The following is a 14,219-nucleotide window of genomic DNA, read 5'->3' on the forward strand; positions in this document are numbered from 1 at the left end:
TGCCTGAATAATATGCATGGCTTTAGAAAGACGGCTGTTAGGTAATTGGTTTTTGATAACTCCAGAGCATAAAAACTTTTGGCACAATGACTTGTGCAACAGAAAGAAAGGGTTGTTACCAAACATAGGGAACCTAAAACAAGAAAAATAACCAGAGACCCTGATAGGGCAGAGATATCTTGGAAATTTTATGAAAATGTGCATAAAGCAGGGAAATGGGGAAATCAAGAAAAAGAACAAATGGAAATATTTATGGCAGACTTAAATATGCCAATGTCAGAAGGAGATGAGGCTCAACAATTAACAGTTAAGAGAAGAGATGAGATAAAAATGGTGATGTATAACCAATCTGCAGGAAAATCTCCAGGAATAGATGGTGTTACAGTGGAAGTTTAGATACTAGGATAGAAGAAAGTGATAAAGATCTGGAAGGTTTTGTTTAACAGTATTTTAAAAGGAGGGGAAACGTGGTGATTATAATGCCTAAAGATGGCAAAGGTCCAGCTTCATATAGGCCCATTTCAATTTTAAACAATTATAAAGTACTTATGTTTATACTGGCTAAAGGAATGCAAAGGTGTTGCCAAAACTGATAGATATAGATCAACGTGGTATTGTGGGGGGAAGACAAATGTTTAATATTAATAGAACTATGATGATCCAGAAGGAAGCAGAATGTAAGAAAATACTGTTGTTGGCAGTGGGTCTTGCTGCAGTAAAAGCATTCAATAGAGTAACCTGGGATTTTATGAGTAGGGCAGTAGAAGCATTTCTATTTCCTGATACAATAACAATGTTAATTAGAAGATTATTTGAGGGGTCAGAGGCAAAAATCAAAGTGGGATGGTTCCTCTCTGATAAATTCGGTCTGAACTGAGGAACCGGGCAGGGGTGTCCTCCTTTCCCTTTGTTATTTGTGTTATATTTAGAACCATTTGCAAAGAAAATAAGGAACTCAGAAATTTAAGGATATGATTGGCATGGTATTCAAGAAAAGCTGGCTCTATATGCACATGATATTTTGTATCTGATAGACCCAGAGAAGGACAAGATAAAAGCAGTAAAATGTTTTTAGTTCCTTTAGTTTTATACACAGCTCAGGCATATGTTTATCAACTAGAGGAGAAGCTGTAGGTAGTAATTAATAAAGAGTTGAAGGATTTTATCTGGGAGGGGAAGAGAGCAAGAGACAAGTGGGATAAGCTGTTGATCCTTCCAATAAAACAAGGAAGTTTAGGATTACCTGATTTGAAGGGATATTTTAGAGCTACACAGTTAAGGCTCTTATATGTAACACAAGAAGAACACTACAACTGAAAGTTAAAAGGGGTAGTGATGAAAGCAGAGGGAGGGTAATTCAAGTAATAAGGAAATAGTGGGATTTTGATGCTGCTCCTTAAGGAGAGTAAGTCATATAAAATATTATATTCATAAAGGAGCAGAAAGTATACTAAGACCTAAGCCAACACAGGAATGGAGACTCTGTCAAAAGGGATGCCTGCATTTAGAGGTACAGAAAATAGGCAAGAGTGGACTGGAATTTACTGGAGGAAGCTGGCAAAGGAACCATAGTACTGGGAAGAAATAATTACAGAGGGGAAAGTTAACAGAATGGGAAGAGGCAAAGCCTACCTTCCCTATCAGGGATTGATGAGTATAGGCAAAGAAAAATTGATAAGGGAATCCTAAATGAAAGACCTGCCCTGGTTAAGTTTTTAGTTGAATCTAGAACAGAAGTTGCTGTTTAAAAGGGATAATTAGTAGGGCATACAAAATATTGTGTGATAACTAAATGAATCAATCAGATGAGGTCAGAAAAGACAGAGAAGAGAGATTAGATAAGCAATTCACAAAGAAACAATGGGAGGTTATATGTGTGGCTCCCAAATATGCAACATAATCTAGAATATATAGGATTTTTGTATGGATATGTTTGCAGAGATACAAGTAGACTCCAAAGAATTTTTCCTCACGTGGATGGCAAATGGAGGTGTGATGGAGAAGAAAGCAGTAACTGGGAATATACATAAGTTTTGGGAGTGTGATGAGTAAGCATACTTTAAAAATCCCCATACAAAGTACCCCGTCAAGAATTGCACATAAATGAGTGTAACTAATAAAATGAATTTTTTGAGCTGGGATACAGGATTTGAATTGCCTAGTTATATTAAAGCCTTGTTAAGTTTAATTCTGGTGGCTGCCAAAAAAGCAATTACTAGAAAATGGAAATCAAAGTCTAAACCAACCATACTTGAAGTAGTTAATACTGTAAAAGAGATAAAATAACATGAAGTGGGATCTTTACAAAAGAGTAGGAGTAAATTACATTGAAAAAATGAAACTGTAGGAATAATACAAGCTGGAAAATGTTTTGGAGGAGGAATGAGGTTTAAGAAAAGGCAGGAACTGAGCAATGTATGTAATGTTGCTTTGATTATATTGTATAGAATAATATATGTGATGTATAATGTTTATAAATGTGAATGTGTTAATATGGTTTTATTACTTTTATATGGCTTAATCCTTTTAATTTCTCCAATTCTTTTTGGGTTTCTGATATCACGACAGGAATGGACCACATTCTTAAGTCAAAGTATGACTAAAGTTCATGAAATTAGTATTGTTTCAGTCTTGGATGTTAGCCAAAAGTGTTCTTCGCAGCATTCGCAATGTGTCCTGTAATGACAATTCCTGCAATTTGTATGGAGGTACATGTATTGGTAATATATGTAAGTATGATTGTAAATTCTTCTTTGTAATTCCCGTTGCTCCTATTACTACTGGGACTTTCTGGGTATCCTTCTTCCACATTGCCCTTGTTTCTGCCTGCAAATCCTGGTGTTTTATGACTTTGCGTCTCTCTGTAGATAAGACACTATAGTCACTGGGTGTAGCAATTTCACTGATAAATGCTACTTTTGTCTTCTTTTCACAGACTACTATATCAGCTTTTCTCACATCTATTTTTTTTTGAACTGTTGGTAATGGGTGATCCCATGTGATATAAATTTAATCATTTTCTATAATGCTTTGTGGCTTATGTTTCCAGTGTTTTTCAGCTACGTCATTATTATAATGCTTGCACAATCCTCAGTGCAATAGTCTTGACACATTAGTATGCCTTTCAGTATATAGTCCTTCTGCCATTAGTATATCACAACCAGCAAAACGATGTGCAACTGTTTCCAATTCTGTTTTACAACACCTAAATTTGTCTGTTTCTCCCACATGTTCAACGGACTTTGTAAACCAACATGTAAGTAGTCCACTGTCTTGGGCCACCAATATTAACCTTTCATCTTTTGGTTTAAATTCACCTCTCATTAACCATTCCTGCAGTTGATCCTGATCAACATGAGGTTATTCCAAAATGTTTCTATACTTGCAACTATATTTATGGATTTCCACATTTCTTGCCTTCTTCATCTGATCCTTCACATTATATCATTTCTTTTGTTTTTTGGCACATTCAGTTGCTGCCAGAGTTTTATTTATTTATGGTTTGACTTCCATTCCCACTTGATGCTGATATGTTTTTGCTAAACACAGCAGGGAAGTCACCATAGTCTTATTCATAGTTTTAAAACTTTCACTATGTTTGGGTATTGTGAGGTCAGCAGATATGTATGCAGTCCTACAATTGCAGATCTAAACATGTAATAAATTTCAAGGAGGCCTATGCCTCCTTCACAACAGGGAATATATAGAGTTGGCATACACTGATTATTTTATAAATCATTTGATGAGTGTAATGCATCATTCTTGTTTTTCTGTCCAACCTATTCAACACCTTTTGTGACCAGTCAGTCACTCCAAAACTGTAAGCTAGGACAGGAAGAGCAAAATGGTTTATAGCTTGGACTTTGTTCCTAGCTGTCAATGCTGTTTTCAGTATTAATTTAAGATTTCTAAAATATTCCTTACTACGTTTTATTTGTATTTTTCATGTTTTATTGTTGATCCTTCTTCAATTCCCAAATATGTGTACACTCCCTCTTGCTCAAGTTTTTTTCTGTCATATTCCTGTACCAGACTGATGTTTTCTTGGTGCCGCAGAATTCTTGCTTTAAAGCTTGCTTTTGCACATTTATCAAGACCAAATGACATTCGTACATCATCTGAAAAAGTTTTGACAACTTGCAATTGTGCTTTCCTCATCTGATGAGCTACACAGTTTTAAATCATCTACAAAAAGAAGTTGAGAAGTCTTTATACTTTGTTGTTTTATGGGAGCCAAATTGTAGCCATCACCTAATCTGTTAAGTAGACAGCTTAATGGACTAAGGGCAAGACCAAAGAGCTGCAGTGACAGACAGTCACCCTGGAATATCCCCCTTTGGATTTTTATCCTTGGAATAATAATTTGTCCTTTATCATGGCTTAACTACAGTGTGGTTTGCCATGGTTTCATGGTCGTTGTAAGGTAATTCATCAGTGTAGAGTGTATCTTATACATTTTAAGCACTCTTTTATCCATGAATGTGGGATACTGTCAAATGCTTTTTGTAGTCTATCCATGCCGGACAGATTCTTCTCCTTTTTAACAGTTCTCAATTATAACTTTAACAGAAAATTATCCTTTGTCCCATATTACTTTCTTTTATTATACTTTTGTTCTATTACCATGATTGAGTTTTCTTCTAAATGACTATAAACTCTGTTGGCATCAGTTCCAGTGTACAGTTTATACGTCGTCAGAAGGCAAGTTATTGGTCTATAGTTTTTAGGATAGTTTGCAGGTTCGCTCTTAAGTAGGAGCATTGTTTTTCCTGTTGTTAACCAGGCTGGTGCCTGTTTGGGGTGCACATACAAATAATTCTTACTCATGGATAAATCTTCATGTAAAGATACTAATACTTTTAGCCAGAAATTAGGTACTGCATCTGGGCCTGGGGATTTCCAATTAGAGGCATTTCTTAACTTTTTTGTCAATCTCTCTGACCATTACTTCATCCCATTTTATATCCTATACATTTTAACTTTTTAATCTTTCTTTTGCTTCTTCTATCCATTTAGCATCTTTGTTATATTCCACAGGATCTTCATAGATATTTCTTCAAAATATGTATTTCTTCTTTTTTGGTGGTGTTTCAATTACTTTTGCTTTGTTTTCCAATTTTGTATAAAACTTTTTGGGTCATCAATAAACTGCTTATTTTGAATTTTTCTTTTATATTTATCTGCATATCTTCTAAGTTTTTCTGCCTGTGCTGATATTTTTAGTTTATTACTTGCAACAGTGCACGATAGATCCTGATCTGTTCTGATACTGTGCATTGCTTTTATCACATCTATCTTTCTGCATATTTTTGTTGCTCTGTTCCCTCTTCTATACTCTTCTAACAGTGACACTTCTTGTCTTAATTGCTTTATAGTTTTTTCCATTTGATAATTCCATGGTGGAATTTGATTTTGCCGCTTCCTTTCCCTTACTGCCCTGTGTTTTTGTGGTAAGACCATGTGTGTTAATAATTTAGCTGCACAGTAATATATACCATTTACTTCTGTTACACTGCATGAATCTGTATGTAAAGTCCTAATTAATGCATTCATTTATTTTATCATCTTCTAACTTTTTGAGTTTTATTGACTTTCTGTAGTCTGTTTCTTTCATTTATCTTAATATGTCTGTCAATTGCTATTAGGTCAAGCACCTCTTCTCTTAGATCATTTTATTCTAAACTAAGGGTACATTTTTTTTGTTTTCCATTTCCTGCAGGCATTCTACAGAAAGTTCCAGAGCATCTTCCTGTACCACATTCTCTTCATCCTATGTGCAGCATTCTCTTCATCCTATGTCATCCGTTGCTCTTTCATATGTTAACTCACTAGCCTATCACTTCACAACACTGACAGTGTCAAGAGTTGCCACAGTTTCATGTTCCTTCCCTGTGCTACTCCAACTGAACTTTTGTACTGGTTTCTTATGGAAGGCTCCAAAGTATCTTCATTTAGCAACTGATCAGATGTTTCCTGCTGCACTGGTTTCGCCTTAATTTGGGGATCCATTGCTCTGTCCTGCTGTGATGTTATCAAGATTAGATTTCTTACTCTAAATCCTTCATTTTGCATGTAATCCATAACCTCAGTTTCAATTTCTTTAACTTCTCTATTACTAATCCTCTTTTCTACTTTTCCTCTTTGTTTTCTTATTTTTCACATTGTAAAATTTTCCATATTCAGATTTTGCCTGTATTTCTCTTCAAATATCTTTGGTACTGCTCTTTTTGTATTGATCAGTTTTGCTTTTTCCTTTGTATAAATATTGCACCATATTAAATTTATTTTTCTTTCCCATGTCTGTATATCTTCTTTAGATGTCTCCTGCTCCTCCTGTTTCTCCTTACTTGCGGGGCTCATTGTTCCATCATGCTGTGGTACAACCTGTGTTAGACTTTCCACACTAAATCCTTCACTTTGCAGGTATTCCATAATTTCAGCTTCTATTTTTTTAACTTCTACTTTACTAATATTCTGTTCCCTCTTTATGATCTTATTTTTTGTATTGTGAAATTTTCCATATCTGGATGCCTTTGCCTGTACTTCTCTTTGAATATCTTTGGGGTTGCTTTTTTTGTATTGATTTGGCTTTTTTCTTTGCACAAATATTGCACCATATCAGATTTCTCTTTCTTTCCCATGTCCATATTTCTTTCTTTATACCTTTCAAAAATCTCTATATTTTGTTCTTTATATTTTCACACTTCCTCAGTCGCTTCTTTCTCTGTTTGATTAATGAACACACATTTTATTTGAAGCTTCTGACAGTTTTTCTTGTGCAAGTATTTTTCTTTCCTCTAATTTCTCTCAATCTTTTTGTGCATCTCCTGGCTGGAATTTCTGGACTTCTTGCATAATAGTAAAAATACATAATTACTTTTTTATTCTCAATAATCCACTATATCATCTTTATGGCTCTTTTCTGGCCTATCAACTTTTGTGATTTTTGTGGACTACTACTACTTTCATCTATAACGGGGGGAGGGGGCATCCTCCCCCTGGGCCTGGCCTGGCCCGAATGTAGGAATGTTTCCATGTCTTGAGGATTCTACACTGTTATTTTTTTCCATTCCTGGCACCAGTGTGCCTACCAGGATTGGGCACTTTTTTTATCTTGGGTCCTGTACACCCAGCTATCTTTTTTATTTTTTTAACCAACTACTGTCCATGATATATGCTATATAAAATACAGTCTATATATCAGTGCCCTCTTGGTGAGATTTTACGAAACAACAGGTCCACCTCATGAAGGTACTCTCCATGGCTTGAGGATGAATTCTATTCCAGCAATACTACTCTCCTTTTCTTTCTGATTTATCATCTTTCCATTTGGACCCCCATATATAAATGTAAGTTTGTCTGTGTCACAAGTGATAATTCAATAACCGTGTTTAAGAAAACAATAATTTTCAAAGTCAAATATTTCAATTTTTTTTCACACAAACACAAAACAGCTAAAGTATTCTAACTTAACTCACACAAGCAACTATGCATACCAGTCCTACAAAACCAAATTAAAAACTGTTTAAGAATAACCATAGGATAACAGCACAAGGTATTTTCATCCACAGACAGCCTCCCATGCCCACCATTAGTTGTAACCACTTTGTTGACAGTGTATGCTCGCTGTTGTTATGAAGAAAAATTACATGTACTTTATTGGCAGCTTTGGATGAACTACATAAAATTATATACTGATAACCTGCATTATACCATAAGATCCAGCCATATGTTGTACAGTTTAAAGAGAATCGTATTTATGAGGGGTCTATATTAGATCAGCGAATGCTTAAAAAAGCGAACGCTGTTTGATCGACCTTATGTAAGCGAAAGCTTACAATCTCGAACTGTCAGATCAGCGATTTTTTTCCTAGGGTTGCTGATCCAAAACACATACACACAACACAAGCACACCAAACAAACAGAAATCCGCACACATACACCTAAAATCTGACACCTAACCCTACACTAAACTATGCACACACCACTAACTATCCACTTACCTTAACCGAAACTCTAACCCTAAGGTCTGTCACTATCGCACACTCACCTCACCTGCTCCCTAACCCTAACTCACCTAAATCCACCCTAACCCTCATGTCCACACAATCGCACACATACCTAACCCGAGCCCTAACCCTAACTCACCTAACTCACTCTAACACTCACATCCACACAATCGCACACTTACCTGAATCCGACCCGTAACTTTCCACCACAGCACTGAAAATACCAAAGCAACAGAAACGGACAACCAAATTCTTTCCCTAGGAAAAAATTTGAGTTTCTGTTGTTTCGATATTTTTAACTTTCGCTAAAATAAAGTTGATCATATCAGCGTTCGCTTGTTTAAGCGTTCGCTGATCTAATATAGACCCTTTATGAGAGCATAAGAAATATTAACACCTGATAAAGTAAGCCAAGTCAATAAGCATAACCACTCAGAAGTAAAGTCATCTGAATAATTCCACATTAAAGAGAACCTATTACTAATACAGAAGTTACTGCTGCAAACAACTTTGCATTTCAGTGTTGCATCTACAAATGCAGTAATATAAATTGTCTATGTTACTTTAAAAAATTGGTATGCTGGTGATATTGCCATAATATTTCCTGAACTAGGTTAGCTATGCGACAGAGAATGTCTGGCAAACAATTACTACAGGTTCACAGTTTCTAGGCATACAGTCCTGGAGACCATTAAGAAGCTTAGAACAAATACCAAACTGACTCAAAGCACTGTCTGGTTAAATGATTTGCTCAATGCCATACATCAGGTAAATAAAGGAGGAAGGATTCAAACCCTGCACCCCTGCCACTGGAAGCAGCTCATTTATAATTTGGGATGCTAGTCCTCTGCGCTAACTGCCAGAGTAACAGTTTTAAACTAAATGCTGAAATCCTTTACAATCTGATCTTACAGAGAAGACTGTATCACAGTAATATGCAACAATGACTGCATAATGGATGCTGAAGATCAGACAGTTCTAATCAACACACCAAATAATCCACCCTATACGACCTGAAAAATATCAACTCCTTTGCAGTTGCTGGAGGCTGTAATGAAAGTACTGAAAAAATATATTACTAAAATGCAACAAGTTTAGACTATGTTACACAATCCTGGCCTATTATTGAATTAATTTATTCTTTAGTGCAAGAATAAAAACAAAACAATTAAAGACAATGTAGGTGCTGCATAAGTTTTTATTCAACAACCCAAAAGTCATACAAAAATCAGAAATATTACTGCTTATAGCATACCACTTTTTGGCAGCAGGGCAGGGAGGGCTTCTATCCTTGCATGACACCTACATCTCATGTTTGACCTTCCTATGTCTTTTCTGTCATCAGGAATAGCTATCCCATCTGACATCACCCAATACAGGTCGGACCTACTTGAATGACTAATAACGCTGTAGTGTTGCAGCATATACCTTCAGAGTCAACGAAGCTGGACTGGGGACAAATAGGCCCTATATGGGGTAATGAATCATATCCCATTACTTGTCTCTCTTTTCCCGGTTAGACTAAATAAAGTTCAAACCTGTCACTGTACATACTATTTTCTTCTTTACTTTTACAATTATCACAGAGATTTGTGTTTTGTTCAAAACTCTTATTTTAAATTTTACAGAAAAACACTGCCAGCCATTTTCTAAACAAAATTAAAATACTCTCACAATGAAAACTGACTTAGCATGAGAAGCAATAACATTTTCTCTTGAGATTTAGATTTAGTGAAAATACATTTGCAACCCATTAAACTACAAGAGACGTGCTGAGATTCCTACTCAGCACATAGTGAACTAGTAATTAGCATCTATGTGAAAGGTGCAGGAATTCAAAAGACAAATGTCAGACTCATTTGGTGACAGCCTGGGACAGCCCACTGGACAAAAGTTTCCCTTTTCAGGAGCAGCTCAGGAATAAAGTCTTCTGAACTAACTTGGCAGAGTCACATAGAAAACAAATGAAGGCTGAGGGAATGAAATCATGTACTACAGGAAGCGGCTCTTTAACACCTCATAGCTCTACTCTGTTAACCTACCAGGGGTACAAAATTTTCAATTACACAGAATTAGACATCACCAAACAGCATTTCTCACTCATCAGCAAAGGGTGTAAATTTGTTCCCCACCTAAAATTTGATGTGGTGGATGTGTCAATTGAACTTAAATCTTTTACTAGAAAACTAAATTTTCAGCTAAATGTTACTAATATCCATAACACAGACAAACCTGAACAGACTTCTGCACATATTTTTAGGAATAAAAAAGTACATTCAATCCCCCACTAAATACCATTATCACCAAATTTGAGAAAAGGTGTGAAAAAGAGGTATACAAACTTCACAGTAACAACATGCCATGCTACTGTAACCTCCCAAAGGAAGAATGGGGTGTGTTAAACAATCTCAGGCAGGATTCAGACATAAGAATAACAAAAAGTACAGTCGTGTGCACTTACCATAAATGTAGATGTCCGAGTGTATTCACTGTTGCAGTCATCACACTTGGGGTATCTGCCTGCAGGTAGCCCTCAGTCGGCCCAAATAACAGAGTCTTGGGATTTCTGCATCGGATGCTGTTGCCTCTTCCATGACGTCAGGTTGTCAGGGGTATAAAACATGCAGCCGATGCCATTACATCAATTTTTCTTGCCCCATATGTCAGGAGTCCCCAAAATAGGAAGATATTACATGGTGTGGAACACCTCCAGTAAAAAGTAAATACCCCTGCCATAAAAAATGGCCATAAGGAGGATAGGTAGAAAGGATAGAGAAGACCAGGGGGCTGGAGGGAGGGAAACCAGGACTGTAACAGTGAAAACACTTGAACATCTACATTTATGGTAAGTGTACACAACTGTACTATGTTCTTCATGTTTCATTGTTGCAGTCATCACACTTGGGTTGATTCCCAAAGCTGAGGAAGGGTGGAGACAGTCAAGAAGTGTTAGGGCTGGTTAGCAGGCCTTGTAAGACTGCTGTAGCAAATCCAGCTCTGGATTTAGAAAAAATAGGTAAGTGGTAATGCTTGGTGAAGGAGTGTACAGAACTCCAGGTTGCAGCTTCCAGGATGTCCCTGGTAGGGACTACCCTGAGAAATGCTGCAGAGGTTGAAGTAGCTCTAGTGGAATGAGTTCTGATCCCCTGAGGGGTAGGTTTTCCATGGTGCTTGTAGCAGAAATGGATGCAGTGTGCTATCCATTTAGAAATGGTTTGCTTCAAAATAGCCTTGCCCTCTGCCCCTGTAGCAAAGCTGACTAGCAGCTGGTCAGATTTTCTGAAAGGCTTAGTCCTGTCAAGGTAGAACCTGAGCTGTCTGTGCACATCCAATGAGTGCAGGATCCTTTCCCCTTTATTCTGAGGATTAGGGGAAAAGGTTGGTAAATGGATGGATTGGTTTAAAGACACACTGGATATCACCTTGGGCATAAAGGATGGGTTAGTCATGAGGAAAACCCTGTCAGCCTGGAAAATAATGAAGGGCTCCACCGCCATTAGTGCCTGTAACTCAGACACTCTTCTTGCTGAAGTAATAGCTAGAAATAAGGCTGTTTTCCAAGAGATGAATTCTAACTCTGCTGAAGCAGCAGGTTCAAAAGGGGGGGGGAGTGTGAGCTTCTCCAGTACAAAGTTAAGGTCCCAGGCCGGGGTGGGAACTCTCCTAGGGGGCCTTAAATTGTTAGCTCACCCCAGGAACTGTTTGATGAGAGGGCGAGAAAAAAGAGGTGGCTCAGGATTACAATGAGCTGAGATGGCAGAGGCATGAATCTTAATGGATGAGGAGGATAGGCCTCTGTGGAGCAGCTCTGCTAGGTAATCAAGGATATGAGGTAAGGAGGGCACAGCCGTGCCCTTTCCTTGAGACTGACTCCAAGAACAATATCTTTTCCACTTTTCAGCATATGATTTCCTAGTACTAGACCTTCTGGCCTCAAGGATGATGTCCAGCACCTGTTTGCTGAGGGATGCTGGTGGTGTATTCAGGGGATAAGTCTGGCTGCAAGGTTTAGGGTTTACAACTGTGGATGCAATAAGGATTGCCCTTGGCCTGTTCTGTTTGATCTTGAGTAGTACTTTTGAGGGGAGGGGCAGAGGAGGAAAGGCATACATTTAGAGGTTTTCCCATGTAAAGAATAGAGCATCCACCTTCCAGGCTCTGCTATGAGGGTTCCTGGTGCAAAATTTGCTCAACTTGTGGTTTTGGGGGGAGGCACAAAGGTCCACCTCCAGTGTTCTCCACCTCTGGGTTAGAAGCTTGAATGAGTTGTGGTCCAGTTTCCACTCATGAGGGTCCAGTAGATTTCTGCTTAAGTCATCTGCCAGTGAATTTTGCTTGCCTGGCAGGAATTGAGCTTGTAGGTGCACTTGGTTGCTCAAGGCTGTGTTCCACAGGGCCATGGCTAATCTGCAGAGTGTGTTAGAATGAGCTCCCCCTGCTTGTTTATGTACCACATAACTGTGGTGTTGTCTGTCTTTATCAGGAGCTGTCCAGGAAGGATAAGGTATTTCCAGGACAGGGGGAATAGCTAGAGGCCTGTGCTGAGGCAAATCTAAAAATTCCCTGAGTCTCTTTTTTGAACTGAGGATAGTCCTGACATTCCCAGCGGAAATGCTCTCTTAAGATATGCAAGGTTTCACCAAAAGAAAAATCCTCTGGAGGGGAGGCAGAGGGAATGGATTCTTCTGCATCTGAATCCTCATAGATAAGGGTATTTCTTGGTAATCAGAAGGGTCAGAGTCATTGGACTCATGGTCATGGGACATGGCATGGCATTGGAGCTTGAGCATGCACTTTAGATGTTGGTTTTCTTGGCATAGTTCAAAGTCTGGGCCTGAGAAACTCAGTAGTTTTAGTTAAAAAAGAAGTCAGTTTAATACGAATATTGGTAGGTTGGAATACACCCTCAGAAGACAGTGCCTGCACAGCGGCTCTGGACCCATCCAAGGTAGAGACATCCACAGGTTCCATAGTCGAAGAAGCATCTTGCAGCATACTGGACTGCGAATGGGTCTCAGCAGAGGCCTGTGAATCTGTAGAAGTGGACATCAGAGGCTGCAAAGGTGCCTGAGTACCGGCGGACTGGTGACTAGCTTAACGGAAGCGTCACTGGCAGTTTTTGACCTATGCGGTCTGTCTCTGTCTTTGTGCTTTTTTGGAAGATCGGTAGTTGGATGGCTTACTGAAGCCAGTTTGGAATAAGGAGAACAAGAGCGAAAGGATGTAGCTACAAAAAAAAGCCCGACAACGAATGGTTCAGGCATTAAACAAGGCACAAAACCGACAGAGAGGGACATTGTGGTCTGGGCCTAAACAGGTGACGCAGTAAGAATGAAAATCTCTATGAGATATTTGCTTTCCACAGGCAAGACTATTATTAACTTTTTATGACATTGGTTAGAGCAAGAAAAAAGAATCCCCAATGGGTAGTTAGCTTTAGAAGACTTCAGGTTTGAAACTCGAAAAATGAAAATTTCAGGTAGCAGCTGTCTGGTACTTGCGAACTGCTTCTTCTTTGGGCTCCTTCTCAGCAAGAAAGACTAATGTAACGGCATCAGCTGCATGTTTTATACCGCTGAAGACCTGACATCATGGAAGAGGTGACAGCATCTGACACAGAAATCCCAAGACTCTGGTATTCGAGCCGACTGAGGCTACCTGCAGGCAGATAACCCAAGTGTGATGACTGCAACAGTGAAACACGAAGAACATCCTGATAAAGGTGGGGGAATGGTTCTGACTGACAAAATGGCTTGGGTCAGATGTTCAATATGCTATATGACACTCACAACTAAGAGGTTGTATCTAAAAATGAAACAGCTATAGCATACAATAAAATCAATTTGTTTCTGGCACCACAAATGTTGACATTTACAGTCCTGTTGTACCAACTACATTTGGTATCCCGAAGGGGCACAAAAACATAGCTGATGGAAATATTCCCCTTCAAAGCTCAAGGGTAAAAAACTTACTGCCTTGCTGTCTTTGTTGACCATTTGTTAAAAATGCTCCTTTATACAAATAGATCATATCTTAAAAGACTCGTGGGATTTTCTGACAAAAATTAAACAAGACTATTATGATGCTACTGCTAGATTTATTACTATTGATGTAGCTGACCTATTTACTTGCATTCTGCACTTAATAGGTTTACAATTCACACAGACATAGTAGAACTAACATCTTTAGATGATGCACTCATGAACTTCC

General features: G+C 38.2%; 1 protein-coding gene across 1 annotated transcript in view; it reads right to left on the reverse strand.

The window, feature by feature from the left end:
* EML3 (EMAP like 3) overlaps positions 1-14,219 on the reverse strand; it is a gene marked incomplete in the record, with an annotated part of 1,888,117 nt that overhangs the window by 770,587 nt on the left and 1,103,311 nt on the right.

Source organism: Protopterus annectens, chromosome 6.part1 (assembly GCF_019279795.1).
Source record: "Protopterus annectens isolate FY-2018-M chromosome 6.part1, PAN1.0, whole genome shotgun sequence".
Taxonomy (NCBI): domain Eukaryota; kingdom Metazoa; phylum Chordata; order Ceratodontiformes; family Protopteridae; genus Protopterus; species Protopterus annectens.